We start from the raw sequence: 19843 nt of genomic DNA, 5'->3' as shown, positions 1-19843 counted from the left end.
CTTGGAGCTTTTTTGTTCCCTGCCACTTCCTCTTTTTGATTCTGTTTCCAATTATAAAAGAAAGCAGGACTTTGTTACAGCCTCTTTGCATTGCATCATCCAAACACTAATGCCTGGCAGAGCAGAAGGGAGCTGGGAGAGAAATGCACTGATGGGAGAATCCCGTTAATTGCTGACGGCATGTGTAATGGTCACTGCAGGACCCGGTACAGGTGGCATCCAGGATGCAAGATGGGTTTGGAAATCCCTGTAATGATACAACTCCTTTAGCTCATGTAGGGATTGCATACCGTTGCTTACCTTCGGGAGCATGCTACCTACCATGCACCTACGTCATTTGGTTTCACCTCCCTGATTGCAAACTGGTATCTATACCAGCTTGCTAAAGCTTTTTATAGATACCAGCTTTTGCAAACTCCAGCTTAGGAAGGGGAGTGTCTCATTTTGCAAATCCATTCTGTACTCCAGAACTCTTCTTAAGGGAACATGTGTGCTTTTAAAAATCCTGGCCCAGATTCTCCTCTGGCATCGGTAGATGTAACCATATTTGTATTCAGCCTGTTTAGAACAGGAAAATTGCTTGTCCACATGCTGGGAACTCCATTAAATGAACCCCTTTTGGAAGGAGGACAATTTTTGGGATCAGCATTGCTAGACCAACTGCCCCGATGGGAAGACTCCATCTTTGCATCTGTACACAACTCTGGCTGCAGGCTTGTGCAGTATTTAATTAGCAAGTTTCCTGTGGCGGTGATTATCGGAGTTCTTGGAGCCCGTGCCATCGTGTGAGAGACACCACTGCACATACATACCCAGACACATGTAAATGTCAGGTCTGTGGCACCATCTGCTGACATATTCCAAAAATGAACTATTCACCCGGCATCTTCAATCTTCAGATGACATCCAGGCAGCTGCAACACACGTGCAAGGGATTTATTTTGGCTAGTAACACCGCACAGCAAGAAGGCGATGTGCTCTATGTCAGCACGACAAGCAGCTCGTCCACGTAGCTCAGCCTGCCTGCTCTTGTCCCTGATGAGGCTTAACAGCTGGGTTAGGTGAAGCAGGTAAATGCACCCCCCTTTCTAAGATATCGTAACTAGTTTGGCACTGGAACTGCTGACCGGGGGAAAGTGGTCCTAGAAAGTGCTCTGCTAAAGAAACGCCTCTTGCATTGTTCTCAGCTCTCTGCCCCATGGTTTCTTCCGCGTTCCCGGGGGTCTTTGTCCTGCGGTTGGCAGGGGCAGAGGGTTGCCCAAGGCTACAAAAGTGGAAAGGATGAATAATCCAGTATCTTTTTCTAAATCTAGCTTCCCCAATCTATCTAAATGGTTGTGATGGAAAGGGTTACAGAAAAGGTGATGCAGCTGCCAAAGCTCTTTGTGGCGCGGTTTCATTAGGCTTTATCAGTAGGGCCATCAACATTCAGCCGGCACTTCAGGGTGAGAGAGAAGCCTTGTGATGTCATTATTCATGGGGAAATTACAAAAGCAGTGAGACGGTTGTCTGGAGTGGAGCCTACACCTGGCTAACCAGATGGCCCAGACTGCCAGAGTCAGCCCCGACAATGGGAACGGGATCCAGGGGCACACAGAGGCTTCCTGTTCTTTCGGGGGAGACGGGCCGGCCGCAACACAGCTGCAGCTGTCCTGGCAGCCGTGCAGATGGGACGCCTCATGGGAGAATTCACCACCAGATGATCCCTTGCAGATCTAAGCGGGATGCAAAGAGACCCCCACCTCAGTTAATCAGCTCAGTCCACTTGCTCTCAAAAATCTGGGGCTGCTGCATGTCGATCTGCGGTGGCCGATCTTTTTGTTGTTCCAAACTAGCCCTGCCCACTCCTGTCCCCTACCTCTGCCCAGCTGGCTGCTCTGCTTTGCACTCCTTGTCCAATCCACTGCTCTGCTTTCTGCTCCCTGCCTTGCACTCTGCAGCAGGAGGAAGCTGCCGATTAACATCAAAAAGAGACAGCTGGAGTTTCTCGGACATGTTATGAGGAAAGAGGAAACTGAAAGCCTGGTCGTAACTGGAAAGATTGAAGGAAGGAGAGGTCATGGAAGACAGAGGTTGACTTATGTCAAGAGTCTGTCTAAATGGATGAATGTATCGACACTCAAACTCTGGATGCCTCAAAGAGAAGTCATCTGTGCAAGACCATTGTCACCAATGTCCTATTTGGATATGGTACCTGGAGAGAGAAAGCACCTTGCACTCCTTATCCAATCTACTGCTCTGCTGTCTGCTCCCTACCCTACTGTAGACGATATGCACCGTCTATGCACTTGAGGTGACTATGTGAACTGTCTTCTAATAACAAAGAAAGCAATCCCATTGAGATGGAGGTGAAATCTCCATCCTTCGAGGTGTTTAAGGCTGGTTCAACAAAGCCTTGGCTGGGATGATGTAGTTGGGGCTGGTCCTGCTTTGAGCAGGGGGTTGGACTAGATGTGACCTCCTGAGATCCTTTCAACCCTCACTTTCTATGAAACGTGGCAGCATTTCCTGGCCAGAAATCTCAGCCAAGCGGTTATGGGAACCTGGAACTTCTTAACTTAAAATTACTGCAGTCACGACTAGGGAGCATTATCTGAATGTACCAGCAGCTAGTTTGATCCAAATAGGCATCTATCAGTCAATAGGTAACCATTTTGTTTTTCTTTGCATTTTGTGTTTAGTTTGCCTGGTGAATGAAGAGTCACGATTGGGCCTGGGGCTGAAATCACTGTTCAGCTACTGCTTGAAAATAAGCTGCTGTGAATTTAAACTGGTTAGTTTGGGGCCTGTTCTGTCACTGAGTGAAAAGTTGCTGGTTCTTTTCTCACTCGAATTTTCCTTAAGAGCAGGTGCTTTGACAGGCTGCAGCCCAAAGTGAAATAATAATGCACAAGCACATCTCCATGCCTCCTGGCCCAAGATCTCACAAAACGTTACCAGGACTACTCCTCCCTGCTGCTGGTTGGTGGCCATTTTCTTCCTGAAAAATTGTTTTTGGGAGGATGGTAGCTCTGCAAGCAGCAGGTGAAACCTGGGCTCAAAATCAGGGGGAGTTGTGTGATGAATTGCGGTGGGACTAGGATTTTACTGGCTGTTGTAGGGGAAGGCAAGGTGGGGAAAGACATGTTTTCCTCCCCTTGTGTCAACAAGAGGAAGAGCTGATGCACGATGATCAATGAAAGTTTGGTCTGGGTGTAAAACTAGCAGGTGACTGCTACTAGCTGCATGGGTGGTATCTGCCTTGCTGCAGTGTTTGCAATGCTGGCAGACCCTGAGGGGTGTCTTCAGTGTAGAGTACTTGGGCCTGGGCACATGTGCTTGCAACATCCCTCTGTGAGCATGCACACCACAGTGCTGCAGATGACTCAGACCCACATCGCAGCATCCATGTAGTTACTGGGGCAGGCCAAAGGGGTTTTGGGGTCTGGATCTCCAGCTTGAGCTGCTCTGTGGGTGTCTTTGTGGAGTAGTGTGAAGGTCATCTCTGTCCTTGGAGAGCCCCTGTGCAGAAGTTTTCTTAGCCTATCAACACATTTCATTTGAAGCCCTTCCAGCTCTGTGCCTCTCCCTGCCACAGTGGCTGCCAAACCAGGGACTGGACTCAGCAATGACTGATGAGCTGTTGTCCAGCTATTGTAGGGAGACGCAGGTGGAGAGGACTAGAGACGGGAGGAGGCATTTCGTTAGCAGTTTCTGACCAACGGCAGTGGGTGTGGGGGAGAGGATCGTTTAGCCTGGAGGCTGATGCTGTGGGCAGTTGCAGGCTGCAGTCGCAGCAGAAGACCCCACTGCAGACCTTGTCCATGTTCAGGGAAGATGCAGAGTCTCCTTCCCTGGAGTTTTTCAAGAAGAGTCTGGTCTGGGATAGGCTGGGAACACAGAGACAGAGACACTTAGACACGATGTACACGTGACAAAAATTTCCCTTTGTGTGGTTTAATGGCATCACATATTACATGTACATGAGTTTCGGGGATTTTAAACAAGTTTGCATCATTGCATTGCATCATTTAGTTTGCAGTGTTGCAACTTGGAACGTTGAAGCCATTATTAGTCAGCTTTCCCCCTGGCTATGGGAGATGTGGACTGGCTACGCAGAAGAAAGGATTGGGCCTCTCACCACTTCCGCCTTTAGCGGGCACCTGCGGCCAGGACAATACAGTATATATAGCGATGGAAAAATAAAACCCACCGTTTCAATTAAAAACTCACTGTTTCAATTTAGGGGGCATAGAATGCAACTCTGAAGGACCAAGCCTGCATCACATGTACAAGCACCCCCTCTGTCTTGGCGAGAACTTGTTTCATCCTGATCTGGAAGGAGAAGCTTTGGAGATCCCAAAGCCTGACATAGCTTGTGCTCATGAATTAGGGGCGTACAGCTTTAGGAAACATGGGCTGCCCCCTTTTGAAGCTTCTTAGTCCGAACAGCATTGAGCTGTCTCCCCTCTTGCCTTTTCATAACAGGCTTCTGAGTACTTGAGTTCTCGGGGCTGAAGCCAGTGTTTTCAGGTTAAAAAAAAAACAACTTTAATTTAGCTGTTAACTAAAAATAATGTTTTTCCTACAGACAGTGTAAAACGCAGTCTCATTACGCCTACACAGTGTTTAATAAGAGTGTCTTGTAATTGCCACTTGGTAATTGAAAGTGTAGGGCCACAGGAAAAGAGGCCATGTTCTTAGGATTGGTGTTTACTTATTTAGTGTTCAATGAGATTAATATCCCAGAAGTAGGTTTAAAGCAGCTTGAAACTAAGGGTTGCATTTGAAGAGAGGTGCAACTCAGACTGGATCGTTGGGGCATCTGGGAGGCAGGCCAGCTCTGCAGCCCTGGGAAGGAAGGGAAGAAGATGCCATGTCTAGTGAGGGATATGAATGGGACTGAGGAGAGGAGTCTTTCCTTTCCTGGGTGAAATACCGGCTGTACAGAGAAGGTCAGTTTGAAAAGGCCTGGGGGCAATTGCCGGTTAGGAAGAGCTGTCTGTGGAGATGAGTTCCCTGCCCAGGATGGTTATAGGGCACATGGAGACGTCACTGTAAAGGACTGTCCCAATGCCATTGCAATAAAGCTTAGCTTAAGTTTCCCGAGAGGCATTTCCACATTGAGATATTCCTCCTAATGCATCCTTACACTCGGAGAGCAGCTTGTGCTGTTTAAAGAAGCCCGGTAACGATACATTTTTCAGTTTCCCAGTTTCAAAGGCTGTAAGCACCCGAGCTGGTTAAAAAGGTGAAACCGTTTTGTAAAAATGACCTTATTTTGCACACTAAACACAATTTTTGGCCTGTTTCTCTGCACAATCACTGCCGTGTTCTCTGCGACTGCTCTACCGGCAGAAGGCAGGTGTCCCAGAGGGCAGTTGTTTTGGTTTTGTGTTTGGACCCGGGTGGGAAATCTGGGTTGAGAACACAGGTGATCCAATGTGACTCAGTCAAAGTTGTTGCTTTTTTAGTGCCAGTTTCTCTGAAAGAACCCTTCCCCTGTGCACGACCCGCGCGCGGTTTGATGGGGCAGGAACTGGGTAAAAGTGGATTTTTCAGAATGAGGTCTGTTGTCTACTGCACTCGCTTGTGTTTGTAAAACTCATCGGATTGTTTCCTGCCCCCATCGTGGTCTTGACTCTTTGGAAACTACTCTCTCCCTTTTCAGATCCTTTCCCCCAGGCCCACTTGTGCCGTGAGAATGGCAGGAAACTGGCCAGCTGCTCTGGGACTGCTGGGCTGGCACGTGTCTAAGACCATTTTTAATGCACGTATTTAGCTTGCATATTTACCTAGTGGGCAAAGCTGATGGGTGGGTAGCCCATCTCCTGGCTATGTGCACATTACTTGTTGGTACCTGATCACGGTGGGTTGCATGTTGTATCCTCCCCTGCTTAGACTGTTGGGTCCATGGGCTTTTTCTCCATGTTAGTACAGGCTTTTCTCTGCTCTGTTTCAGAAGCTGCCCTTGCTCATGCAGTGTGCCACACTGACTCGAGCGTGCACTATCCAAGAGTGGGAAAATGACAGGCTTTTTTACAGGTTGTTGGTGCTGAGAGATGAGGAGACCGGTGGGTGCATCCAGGAGAGGCTCAAAGCTGGCTTGGGCTGTCTAGTAAATTTGAATACTGCAGATACTCTGCTAGGATGAGCTGGTTCTCTCCGAGGTGGACAGAGATCTTGAACCTGTCTGTGTTCATCAACCCCTCTCCATTGCTTGGAAGCTCCCTCCGTAAGGGGACGGCTCTGGATGACCTGGTTGGGGAACGGCTCTCTGGTCACCCACAGACCCGCAGCCTGCAGGGCTCATCTTGCACAGGAAAGCTGACCTTACCACCCACCTTGTACCATGACTCCCCTCACTCAGGGCAGGTAGGACCGTGACATCACAGGTCCTGGGGTTCATGCCACTCTGGGCCTTTGCACAAATCCTGCAGGTGCCCTGGGCATCCATCTTAGGACAGGCATAGCTCTACAGACTCCCTCTGTCTCCACCCTTGGCAAGGCATCATTGGAGTACTGTGTCCTGTTTTGGGCACCGGGCCTCAAGAAAGGCCTAGACTAGGCAGGAAGAGTCTCATGGAGAGCAACAGAAATGATTAGAGGTCTAGGAAACCTGACCTGTGAGGAAAGGTTGGAAGAACTGGGATGATTTAATCTGGAGATGAGAAGATGGAGGGAGGTGGGGTGGGGAGCTTGATAAACCTTCAAATGCAAGAAGGGTTGTTATAAAGGGGAAGGCAGTAGCTTGTTCTGCTCCCAGAGGAGACGGGAGCAGAAGCGATGGGCTCCAGTTGCAAGAAGGGTGATGTGGGTTGCGTATTAGGAAGAACTTTCTAACTTTGGAGGGTGGTTCAGCGCTGGAGCAGGGTACTTGAAGAGGCTGCAGATCCTCTGGCAGCAAGAGTTGTTAGACAGACACTTGGATAAGATGGCTTAGACAGAGAGGAGCTTACCTTGAGCAGGGGGTTGGACTGCACGCCCTCCTGAGGGCCCTCTTCTTTTCCCATAGTCTGTCTCAGGTCTCCTCCCACAGCAGAAGTTGAATTTGAAGTTTCTGGTGTTTCCAGAGGTTTTCTTTGCATGAATCCAAGTGCAGGATTGGGGCCCCAAATTTTACTTGGAGGTGAATTCCCCTCCCCTTGCTATGTGCAGAGTCATGCTTTCTGCTGTTTAACCCCGGTAGTGCGGTGCAATCACCTAGTGAGAGATGCTCACCACCCCGAAGCTGTGAGTAAATAGACCAGACCAGTGCCAGGTGGGAAAAGGGGTTGCTATCCATGTTTCATGGGGAGGTGAGGTACTGAGCAGCTCAGCCATGTGCCCAAGGTTTTAGGGTCATTGGGTGGGAAGACACCGCCGGGGTTATGTGGTTCAACGATTGCAGGATGCATGTGGTACACCTGGGACTTAAACCCGAGTTTTGTTTCTGGACTTTGCTCACAAGACCAGGCCTCCTCTCTGGCAAGCTTGTGTTGTGGTTTTGTTTTTCATCCTAAAAGGCAGCGTTAGTGACCCAAGTAAGGAGTCTTTTAACCCGTTAGCTTCATCGTGACTGCGTCCTTCCAAGGAACGGCAGGAAAGAAGCTGGGATTGAAAGTGTGGAAACAACAAGCAAAAGAGCAAGTGTGGTTTGGGGAGCCGTGCAAAGCAGGCAGCAAAGGGTTTACAGAAAACACGAGCAGCCCGTGGAGGGGGAGGATTGGGAGAGCTACAGCAACAAGAAAGCGTCCGTGGACAAGGTTCATCGGAGAGGCAGAGCAAATGGCAGCACACACTGACTTGCACGAGGCATTTGCACCAGTGGTTGCACCTTTGGCTGGGTCTGCACGAGACGCTGACTGCGCAGTAACTCGTTAGTACTGCACAGTAGCATCGCGTGGCATGGAGCGTGATGCAACGCCGTAATGAGCTACTGCGCAGTCAGCATCACCAAAACCCATTCAGGGACGTTATTGCGCAGCAACTCCAGTTACTGCACAGTCATTTAGTACTTGTGTTTGCAAAACTAAATAACTGCACAGTAACACCTGCGAGTCAGCATCTCGTGTAGATGCAGCCCTTGAGATGTTTGATCTGATGTTCCTTTGCGCTGGGTCTACTACCACCCTTTCCTTCGGCCCTTGCGCTGCCCCTTGCGTGTGTACCCGGGACTAACTCGTGCGTTACACACCGCCAGGCCATTTGGAGCACTCTCACCCCAGAGATCGTGGCGTGCTCTGCAGGTCAGAGCCACATCACAGGGAGCCCAACCATCTGTGAGTGAAAAGCCACGTCTTCCAGGCATCCCCTGAGAGGCAAACTCCAAGGTGAAGTCAGTCAAGGAAGCACCGTCTCCGCCAGGGTTGATCTGTACCGGGTGAAAGAGGCATGGCTGGTCCCTCACCACCGCAGCCTGGTCCGTGCAGGTGGCGAGTCCAGCAGTTTCCCCGCGCCAAGAAAACTCTGCCTTATGTTTTGTGTGGGAGCATCTGAAAGGAACAACGAGGATGCATGGCACGACTTCTCCCCTTGCCTATCCCAGCAGGCTCCCCGGTAAACCAGCCCATCCATCCCGAACGTGCTGATACAGATTGTTATTTGCATGCAGCCATTCGAAGACCGGACTCCTTGGCGACAGCGCTTCGCAGACTTATTAAATTTGAGATCCTATCTGAGAAGGGATAAGAGCAAGCCTGAGAGCTCGACCAGACTAAATCACACTGAAAAATTAATTGAAATCTCATTGGATGCGATTAGAGATGAACCATTGAAATGCCTTCGCTGGAGGCTCGTGGGTGCTCCGTGGATGTCCCGCGTTTCCGAAAGGGGCGTGTGGTAGCATAGGAGCTGTGTGCGAGGCAGCCAGGGTAGAGGCCAGGAACTGGGATTTTTGCTTTTCCCAAGTTCGGGGGGAATATTTGGGTTGGGTCTGGTGTATGCAGAGGTGCCGGCCAGACAACATGTACCTGCATCTAGACTTTCTGAGGGTCCGGTATCCGTGGGGTGTGGTTTGGGGCAACGTCTGATTAAAACAGACTAGCATAAAACAAGAGAGATGAAAGCGCTCATGGCGCATGCTGCGAAAGGCAAGGGGAAGGGGTCAGAGCATGTGATTCTTGCTTCATTTTTTTTTTCTTTTGCAAAACTGCAGTGCATCTGGCTGTGCTGTGGGCAGGGCTTGCTTCCCATGGACGAAGAGGCAGGACTTGCCTTTAGCAGACACTAGAGTATGAGCAGCGGTGCTTCTGTGTGTTCAGCGAAGGATGCTCCCAAACTGTCCCAAAGTCACTTAGGAGTTTGAGGGAGCCCTTCCCCTCAGCTGTAAATAGAGGAGCCATCTCTGATCACCTTCAGCCCTAGGGGAAGGAACAGCTTTCCCAGGTCTTAGGGGGTGGGTGCATCTGCGCATGCAGAAGGGAAACCAGGCCACCGTCTCCTCCAGAGACGAACACTGAAGTGCTGGGTGTAACTGGTGTTTTGGGAGCTGCTGGTGAGAAGCGTGAAGAGTGGGAGGACCAAGGCCCTGGTCCAAGCCATGGATGTTTCTTGCAATTACACTAGCTGCTCTCAGGACACGTCTTTCCATCTGTCACTTGTTTGCATTATTTAATGGGATTTTTGTTAACACTCGTGGGCTGGTGGAGAGCGGGCTGGTGTGAAAGCAACCACCTTGTAGGTGTGCTGCCGCAGCCTGTGCCCTCCCCTGGGGGTCCGCGCCGAGGCGTGCGGGAGATCGAATCCGAGTGCCTTCTGCGAGCCGACAACGCGTGGCAGCAGGACCGAGTGCGACTTCTGTTCAGCGTGCGACTGGACGGGGCAGGGAGGGGATCGCCCCAAATCCCCCTGATAAATGTGTTGCAAATCAGTTATGTTAAAAACCTAATCGCAGACTCCCAGGGAAGTCAGGGTGGAAGGGACTTCAGGAGGTCGCAGCTGGCCCAGGTCCCTGCTCGAGGCAGGATCATCCCTGATTAAACCATCGCAGACACATGCTGTTTAATCCGCTCTTAAAAACCCATCCCAGGCTGGCGATTCCCCAACCTCTCTGGCTAGCCTGTCGCAGTGCTTTACTACCTGCAGAACAAGAGACTTCGTCCTACATTTCCTTTCCTGCAATTTAAGACCGTTGCTCCTTGTTTTGTGCCCTGTGGCCACAGGAAGAAAACACAGAGCGATGGTCCGATCTTTGTAAAGTGCTGCGATGTCCGCGGACCAAGAAGGCTGCATGAGAGCTGGGTATTTTTGTTGTTGTTGTCGTTATTAGGAATAATCATAATACTAATCCATCATTGATCTTTCCATAGGCAACCTCCAGAGACTGTCATCAAGTATGACATTTAGTGTCCATGGTGACTGTAGCTTTTAAATAAAGACCTCTCTATTGGGAATTGGAATAAAAATGCATTAACTATTTCATTATGGGAGAGAGCCTTCCTTGCCTATATTTCTAATTTCAACTCAATTTGGTAGAATAGAGGCAATTTTTTGAAGCTAGAAAGGGCTTTACCACGTATGCTGTGCTTTTCCCCTTCTCTTTGGCACTTCACTCCATTTGAGCAGTAGACGCATTGCTCAGTTTTACTCCTTAAAGTCGGTTTCCACCCCATTTCACTCTAAATCTGTCACTTTGGCTTGATGCGACAGGGGGTTGCAACTACTAGGCTTTGTTGCTCAATAGGTGTGGACAGGCTATATGTTCTCAAGGGCAGGGATTTTTTTAAAAGCTTTTCCTCCTTGTCCTTATCATTTTTAAATTAAATATATATTCATCTCCTAGAATAAAATATATATATTACATTTCACTCAGTGAGGTGAAAATAGATGTAATTAATTTCAATTAATTGAAATTCAAGGAGAATTCTAATAACGTTCATACAGAATGAGGTGCTGAGCTGCTTTGGGAGACTTGTCTCAAGGCAAACATTTTAGTTAAGAAAAGGCGACGAATTTTCACAGGTTTATGCACCTTAATTTTGGTTTTTGATATGTCACATAATCCCCTCCAAGGGCATGGTCATTCCTGACTGCAGAAGTCTTGCACTATGCATTGGCCAAGCTGATGTTATGGCTTGGTTTCAGATTGCCAACAGGGTAGAGATGTCTTCCTTGCATCTGTCAGGTGTCCATGTTGTAGCCATATTTGTCTAGAGGAAAAGGCAGTCAGGACTCACAGTAGAGATAATATCTTTTATTAGACCATCTTGTGCTGGAGGGAAAGTTATATAAGAAGTTCAAAAGCCTGCTTATTTATATCAAAAGAGGAGCCTGGGTACAAAAACCGATTAGCCTTGTAGGATGCTCAGAACCAAGACCTTAACATAGACAATGACTTCATGGCCTATTATAATCTACCTAATTCCTGCTAATCACTGCACTTCACAAGTGAGAAGGACTCTCCTGAATGGTCTTGCTCTTCCACTTATCAGGTTTCTACTGTATCTCTCTTGTCTGTTGGCTCCCAGATAATTTCTCCTCTATCCTATTTTTTATCGATGTATGAGTTTTGCACCTGCTCTTTTGCTCTGCTGTGTCTGCTGCTTTCCTAGAGATCTGAGGAAGGGTACTGTGGTACCCAAAAGCTCGTCTGAGTTACCCCAATCACGCAGTTGGTCCAAGAAAAGATATCGCCCACAAAAATCTTTGCCTCTCACCTATTTCCTGTTTTGTCATGGCTACAAATCACACTATCAGTGTTACAAATCCAGGCTGTTTCAAGGGCAGCAGATTGCCAACAGGGTAGAGATGTCTTCCTTGCATCTGTCAGGTGTCCAGGTTGTAGCCATATTGGTCTAGAGGTAAAGGCAATCAGGACTCATAATAGAGATAATATCTTTTATTAGACCAACAAGATTTTTGCAAATAAAAATTTCTTTAATTGCAAAAATGTAATTAAATTTTCCTAAGCAGGAAGCAACTGTGACCACCTGAAACCTGAGATCCTGCTCCTGCCTTTGTTTGAAGGTACTTTGCATCATCACAGATCCTCACAGGAGGTGAGAGGCTTCATACCAGCTATAAACTGACTGCTCAGAGGAGTTTTCTATCTCTTGACTACTCTGTGAAATCCTATGAAATATGAACTTTCATTTCTACCCAGGAGAACTTTTACAATCTTTTCTCCTTTTCCTGATGAAGGGTGTTTGTGCCTGAAAGCTTGCAGTTAAAGACTTTTTTTGCAAAAATCTTGTTGGTCTAATAAAAGATATCATCTCTACTATGAGTCCTGATTTCCTTGCATCTGGGTACTTGGCTCTGCCAGCATGGTGGGTTGAGTACTTGTGTGGGCATTAGCATGGTGGTGAGCGTGCAGGACAGACTCTTTCCTCCCTAATCTTTAAATAGCTTGACATTTACTGCTCTTCCTTTGAACTGGTCCCATCTCTCTGCCCTTTTCAGGTACTTGGCTCTGACTCTCATTTCTTTGTCTCTTCAGCAGTCCCTTGCAGTCACAAATCATTGTTTTCCATGACCATTTTATCTGTGGGTCTGAAGATGGCTGATGAGGCCAATCTGACATGTGTTTCCATGAGGCGTGGGTGGCTCTGGAGTCTTGATTTGGTTTGTGATACTGTTTCTGCTGCTCCCACTTTTCCATCTCCTGTTGCCATCATGAGGTTTTGAAGTACTGAGCTCCTTGCAGCAGACTCTTCCTCCATTTGGGGCACTCCTGGGCGATTGTCTCCTACGAATTGATGCCAACGTTGCATTTTTTCAAGCTGGCCTTGAGGACATCCTTGAAGTGCTGTCACTGTCCTCCTCTTGAGCGCGTGCCTCGACTGAGCTGGGAGAATAAAACTTGCTTCAGGAGTCTGGAGTCAGACATCCAGATGATGTGGCCGGCCCAGTGAAGTTGGTGCTGGATGATCATCGCCTCCATGCTCGTGGTGTTTGCTTGGCAGAGGATGCTAATGTTGATGCATCTGTCTTCCCACTGGGCTGAAAGGATCTTCCACACGCAGTGCTGATGGTACTTCTCCAATGACTTGATGTATCTCCTCTATGTTGTCCACATCTCAGCTCCATACAGTACGGTGGGGATCACAACTGCTTGATCGACCATAAGCTTGGTTTTGGCTCTGATGTTCCTCAGGTATCCAAAGGTTGCAATTGCACACTTGAGGTGATGTTGGATTTCTTCGTTCTGCCTATGGGGGAGAGTGCTTGCAGTCGCCTGGTTGAGGCACTCCTTTGTTTCCCGTAAGCCAGGGAAATATCCTTCTCAGCACAGAACAAGAGGCAGTGAGATTTGCATAATGCGAGCTGCGATGCTGGAATACCTCCAGGTAGCAATGGAGCAAAAGCTTCATTTGCAATAATATCCCACCTGGTCCTAGCACCGTTAGCTCTGAGGCCTTTCTCTCTGGTTGCAGCTCCTTCTCCAGGAGAGCTCTAGCTGCTTATTTCATTTTTAACATGTGAAAATCCAGCGTGTGCCTCTCTGCCCTCTCCAAAGAGGTGCTGGCAGCAGCTGCTAGGGCATCAGACAGGACATGAACAGGGCCATGGTGGCTGTGTGGTCACAGGGCAGTTGTAGTGCTGCTTCCCCATGGTTTTTGTCTTTACACACAAAGATGCCATAAGGACTGTTCATATGTAGCCAGGGAAAAAAACTGTGGTTCTGTCCTGACCCATCTGCATGGAAATGACCCCAGTTCCCACTCCAAGTACATCCAAACTGAATTGCATGCACCCATCGCACCTATCCGGGAATGGAGGAGATGAGATAAAATGTGCGTGAACGTGCAGAGAAGCCAGGAGAGAAGCGTAAGTCTTGCTTCTGGAGGGATATGACCCATGGCTGGTTTCCTTTATGTGTCCTTCGAACATGTCCTTCGAACATTGCTTCAGTGTAAGTAAGGCAATCAGGACTCGTCGTAGAAATATCTTTTATTAGACCAACAAGAGTTTTGCAAAAAAGAAAATGTATTCAACGTAATTAATTCATTCCATCCGGGAAGAGCACACAACTGCAGATGCTTCCTCAGCTTGACGAAGGCTATTGAAACCCGAAAGCTTGCTAAGAAGAATTTTTCCAACTATTTTGAGTTGGTCTCATAAAAGATATCAGATTTACCCAAATAACCTTGTCAACGTAATTAATGCAGACGTGCCTTCCTGGCAGGGGCTGGCATGAAAGCAAGCGGTGGCTAGGGGAGCGCTGCATCGGGGCAAGTGCAGAAGGCAGAGGTGACGCCGGGCAGGGACCCGTCACCTCGAGCGGGCCAGGCCCGTGGCCCAGCGGGGCTGCAGTCCTTGCCTTGCTTTTCCAGTTTGCTAACAGGATTTGGGAGAAAAGGATGCCAGTAGATGGAGCTGTTCCTTAATCTTTCTCGGGGATTGACCACCTCGGATCAGGTGAGCCAGCCGCGCAGCTCTTTTTTTTCTTCTTTCTTTCTTTCTCTCTCTTTTTTCACCTTTATAGTCTAATGACAATGGCTTAGTCATAATTTAATTCCCAATTCAACAGGTTCTGGAATTAGCACGGAGTCGAGCTTCTGCGTGTTGTTGTCGATTCATTTTCTCCCATCGAACTGCAGGTGGGAGAGTAAAGCTCAAGCTTTTTTATTGGCCTCCAAGCCCGTTCCCTGCACCGAGCCTGGGAAACGCGCCACCTCTTCACGACTCTGCAGGGTGCACATTGCACCAGGGCAAATTGGCTGCGTTAAATACACTATCACGTCTCACAGAAGTGTGCCCTGGATTTTTCTGCTGGTCCTCTGCTTGCTTCAGATCTTGCTCCCCATCTGGGCCTCCTTCCTACAATGCATGATCTGGAGCTGTTTCTGTAGGAGCGGTCGGGGGTGTCAGAGCATTGCAACCCAGCCTGTTTGAACCTTGCTCAGAAACATGCACGTTGGGCAAACACATTTGCTTTGGATGCAGTTTCTAGAGCAGCAGGTGCGTGGATTGGCTTGGTCTAATTTCGGGGAAGCCAAGGAGAAATGGAGGCAGTGGTGATGGATGCTGTGTGTCTGGCAAGGCCAAGCTGAGACCAGCTCTATGTAAGGCTGCTTTCTGTCGCAGACCGTGGGAGATAAATCGGAGCCCCGGAGTATTTGCTTTTTCAGAAATCTGACTGCATTTTGGGGCTTTTGACGGCTGGGCGGCTGTGACGGTGACCCCAGGCCAGCGTCGCTGTGACCTTGCTGGAGGCTGAGCTACATGGGAGGCAGGGCATCTCCAAGTGGGGCTTGTGTGTGGTTTGTTGGGTGACAGCAGCACCTGCCCACTGTCCTCCATGCTCACAGCGAGTGTCTGCCTTGGCACATGTGGGTACCCACAGCAGTGCACCCCTGATGTCTCAGTCTGCATCTGCTCAACCTGAGCCCCAGGTCCCAGTGGGGCTTTTGCTAGCTGGATTAAAGCTGCCTGGGAGAAGCCTTGGCATCCTACCATCATGCCCATTGCAGTGTGAGCATATGCTCCGGGAGATTCAACCCCTGTCTCCTACACAGACCCAACGCAAGCTAGTGATGAAAAGGGGGCAGAGCCCAAATCTCCTGATGCTTGGGCCAGATGTGCTGTTTTCACACTTCCAGATGTTAGGGCTGTGTCTGCTTGGTGGGTGCCATCCTAGGTAGCTGTTGTGCCCTGGACTGCAGGCAGAGAAGATACCGAGGGGGGATCTGATAGCAGTCTTCAAATCCCTGAAGGGAGGTTGCACAGAGGGTGGTGACAGACTAGTCTCTGGCCTGGGCGGATGCGACAAGGAGCACTAGTCTTACATTGCAGCAAGGGCGATTTAGTTTGGGAGATTAGGAAGAACTTTCTCACTCAGAGAGTAGCTAGACACTGGAACAGGCTGCCCAGAGAGGTTGTGGTATCTCCTGCGTGGAAGATTTTAAAGAGCAGGCTAGACAAAGCCTTGTCCTGGATGGGTTAGTGAGGGAGGGTCCTGAGTGGGGGCCTGGGTGAGGTCCCTTCCAGCCCTGCTTTGCTGTGAGTCTACGTAGTGCCAGTCCTGCATCCATCACCTGCGCTGCCAGGAAGGTCTTCAGACTGCACCACTCCCAAATGGGCTTCAGGAGGAGGAAGAGGAGGAGGAAAAGGGTGGCTCTGGGACACCCCTATACTGAGTGGGGGTCCCGTAGCCAGCTTCTCTGCCTGCCAGTGCCTGCTTGCTTACCTTTCCTGGAAATGCAGGGGCCTGAGGACCACCGTTACATCCCAGGGACCTCGTCCTGTGCTTCCTGTGAGCGAACCCCCACCCCAGTCCCCCCAGCAAGGGCAGCAACCAACTGGGATGGAGCTCTGCTCAGGAACCCTTCACAGGACCCATTCCCCAACAGCCCCCCCGGCCACTTCTCTCCTTGCCCATCCAGCCACCAGAGCACAGACCCCGTGCCATCCTAACAGAGGAGGGAGACGGCTAGAGGAGTCCCCATACGGTGCTGGGAGTGGGGTGAGGACTGGGGCTGGGTGCTGGAGTGAAAGGGTTCATGGGGCGGGAAGGAAAGAATAAATTGGAGGTCTGGGAATATGGAGTGGATGGATTTAGGGGGGATAATTGGGAACTGATGGGTTTCTCTTGGGGAATATGGAAGGGCATTTTCCCTGGGGGACTGTCCCGTGCATGTCACTGGTGGCAAACGCTTTCCAAGGAGTGTTCATGTGAGATGCTGGCAGCATGTCATTGCATTTGCATCCTGGATATGTGTGAAGGAAGCACCTGCTAACAACCACCGTCTCTGAGGAGGCCCACCATGCTCCAGTGGGGTAAGGACATGGCTGTCCATGAAACCACCTGTTTTGGCAAGAAGTCACAGCATAACCGCGCACGGTGCATCGCTGGTCTTGTGCGGCCATGCTCTGCCAAGCATCGTCGTGGCTTTAACCCATGCTAAAATGGATGTACGTGTTTGACTGTTTGTCTGGTCACAGTTTAGATTTTTCTAAAACATTTAACAATGGCGTTCAGTTGGGTCTTACTTAGGCTCCTAAGTCACTCAGGGGCTTTTAAAAATGTTTCCTGATATCTGCTCCTGTGGGCTGTGACTCCATTGCTCTGGGGCTATACTGTGTCACCAAGTTCGTTGGTCGCTCAGAGCTTGGGTTGTTCTTCTGTTGCATCCCATCTTGCAGTAATCAGGTTGATGCTTATGTCCGGCGTGTTTGCCCGGGCCCAGCGGGTGGGCAGGATAACACTTTCTTCCAAAAGAGCCAGGCAAGCATTTCCCCAAATGTATTAACTGCAGCAGCTGCTTCCGATTTCCCAAATAAGCAGGCTTTTAATATCATCTGGTTACAGTAAAGGGAACCTATAGCTAATCGGTTTTTAAACAGTAAATGTCATGTGTAAAGTCCCAGAAAGGTCTGGGGTGTTAATCTGCAAATGTAGTTATAACATTATAGCTTTTAGCTTTCCCGTTGTACGCTGTAGCTGTCTTGCTGGGGCTAGTGCTGGCAGCCTGAGAAAGGACCTTCTTGAATTGCACGCTGCTAAACAATCTCCTCTTTAACTAGCTCCCACAAATATAGAGGCCTGTTAGTTTTTCTTTGATCTTCCATCATTGCTATCCAAAGAGATCACTTCTCCTTTCTTGACTCGCTGGTGGAATATTCATTAAATGCGTCTTCCCTGATAATTCACTTTCTTAAATGTTATATGATATTGTCCCAGTTTTCAAAAGGTGCTTATTAATTCATGTCCATTCCCAATAGGGTCTTTGATCTAGAGTAACCAAGCCATTATATGAGATGCTCCTTGCATAGGGCTTGGGCTCTCCAGCTGTACAGTGCCTCTCCATTTCTTCCTATAGGTTTGTGGAAAGGATGGTCCTTTAGATGTCTCATTGGCCTCAGGTCTGCATTTCCGATCTGCCTGCAGACTTTGAGTGACTTTGCCCCTGTGCTGCAGTTCCTCGTCTCTAAAATGGGAGAGGTGGCATCACCCCACCACTCAGGGGTGTGTGAAGACAAATGGAGGTCCTCCCATCCTATGGTGCTGGAACCGCGCATGTACCTGAGGGGGTGAGCACGCGGACAGGTGCGGCATAAAGACTTGAATTTCACCTGCTGAAACAAAGTAAAGCTAATAAGAGTTCTTCAGCCTTCTCCTGAAAACATGAAACAGAAATGCTGTTTGGACTGTTAGAGGCTGTAGATAATGTCTTAATAATGCATATAGGCACTTCCCCCTCTGAAATTTGGATATATAAATGGCAGGAGATATTTATCCCCTTAATCACCAACAGTACATATAAGATAAGCATGCCAAATCTCAGCACTTTCCATATCATCATCGGCAGTTCCTTGATACATGGATGATTGTCTTCCAGTAAATAGGGAAGTCATCACTGAGCCTGTAGGTACCTGAGGAGGCTGATATGAGATCTGCGTGTTTGACTGCAAATGTGGGCAGTGGCTCTGAGAGGAAGTGGTGGCATCAGGACACAGATCTTTCCCTTTGTCTCTCCGGTATGTCCACTTCCATAGCAAGGCAAGGTTGCTCAAAAAGATGGACGCCTTGTTGTACATCATGGCACCGTTGGGGAGGATTCAGTGCTCTAGTGTGCCGGGCATTGACGTTCATATTAGACTGACCTTCAAGGGCCTTGAATCTCTGCTTTTGCCCACCTCTAGAATGGTAAATTGGGAATATCGGTGTATGGGATCTGTTTTGGCAGCTGGTTGACAGGCATCCGTATGACATGTCCTGTCCAATGGGGTCAGTGCTGCATAAATACAGCGTCAATTGTGGTAGTGTTTGCTTGAGCCAGAATGCTGGCCTTTGTTCGTCTGTTCTTACAATTGATATGGAGGATTTTTCCAAAGACAGCACTGATGTAATGTTCCAAAGTTTTCAGGTGTTTCCAATATATCATCCAAGTTTCACATCCAGACAACAGGTGGAGATGACCACAACCTGAAAGATAAGAAGTTTGCTTTGGGCCCTGATGTCAACATCAGCAAAGACACTATTTCAGAGACATTCCAGGTTGGAAACTTCATTACTTGATCTGGACCTCAAATACAGTGGTCCCACTGGACATGGTTTTCCAGTCAGGAGAAATGAGACAGACTGTTTAACGCATCTTTTCAAGTCTTCTCCACTTATGGGGTTAGCAGAGTAGATCCTAAATAGGCCTTTCTGCCATGATTGCAGCTGTCAAATTATATGCCAATATCTTCCAAATGCAAAACAACCATCATACAATCATTGCTCCATGTAGATTCATGACTAGGGGCTTCCAGTAATCCACTAGGACTTGCTGTTGAAGGAAGGTATCCATGCATGTCTTCCAAACACATGATACTTTGTGGAAAGGAAAGCTTAATCTGATGGCAAGGAAAATTTAAACAATCAGAAGTTTCTATCCCGCTTCAGCCTCCTTCTGCCTTTGCAGCCATTGTGAAGTATGCTTTCTGTCTGCTCTGCTATTAAGGACTTTTATTTTTGTTTTTTGGATTGCTATCAGTCTGGAAACCTTGCTCTCAACCTTGTGCTATGGGTGATCCGACCATGAGAGCTAAACTCCAGAGGGCATCGCTCTCACGGTCATTAATAGCACACAAGCCTCCCCACGACATCAAGGTTGTGATCCTTGGAAGGACTTTACATATGCAGTAACATAATGAGTGATGTGCATCGGTGAAAGGGGATCTTTTAGCAGGCTGCTGGCATGCAGGGGCTACAACTCGATTGCAGGCCTGTTTAGAAGGGCAAAGCCAGCTGATCAGGATAGTTAGCTGGCACAAAGGAAGTTAAAAGGCTCTTGGGCAGGGAGCTAGGAAGAGGGAAATGTAGCACGAGGGAGAGGGCAAGTGGGTCAGCCCTGAGTACCATACCAGGGTTGCCTCTCTCAGGGTATATGAAGAAAGAGATTAGAGGACTATGGAGCTGAAGGTGGCAGCCTGAGCCAGTGCACTCTCCCTGGGT

The sequence above is a fragment of the Alligator mississippiensis genome, chromosome 2, assembly GCF_030867095.1.
Source record: "Alligator mississippiensis isolate rAllMis1 chromosome 2, rAllMis1, whole genome shotgun sequence".
NCBI lineage: Eukaryota > Metazoa > Chordata > Crocodylia > Alligatoridae > Alligator > Alligator mississippiensis.
This window is presented reverse-complemented; position numbering follows the sequence as displayed.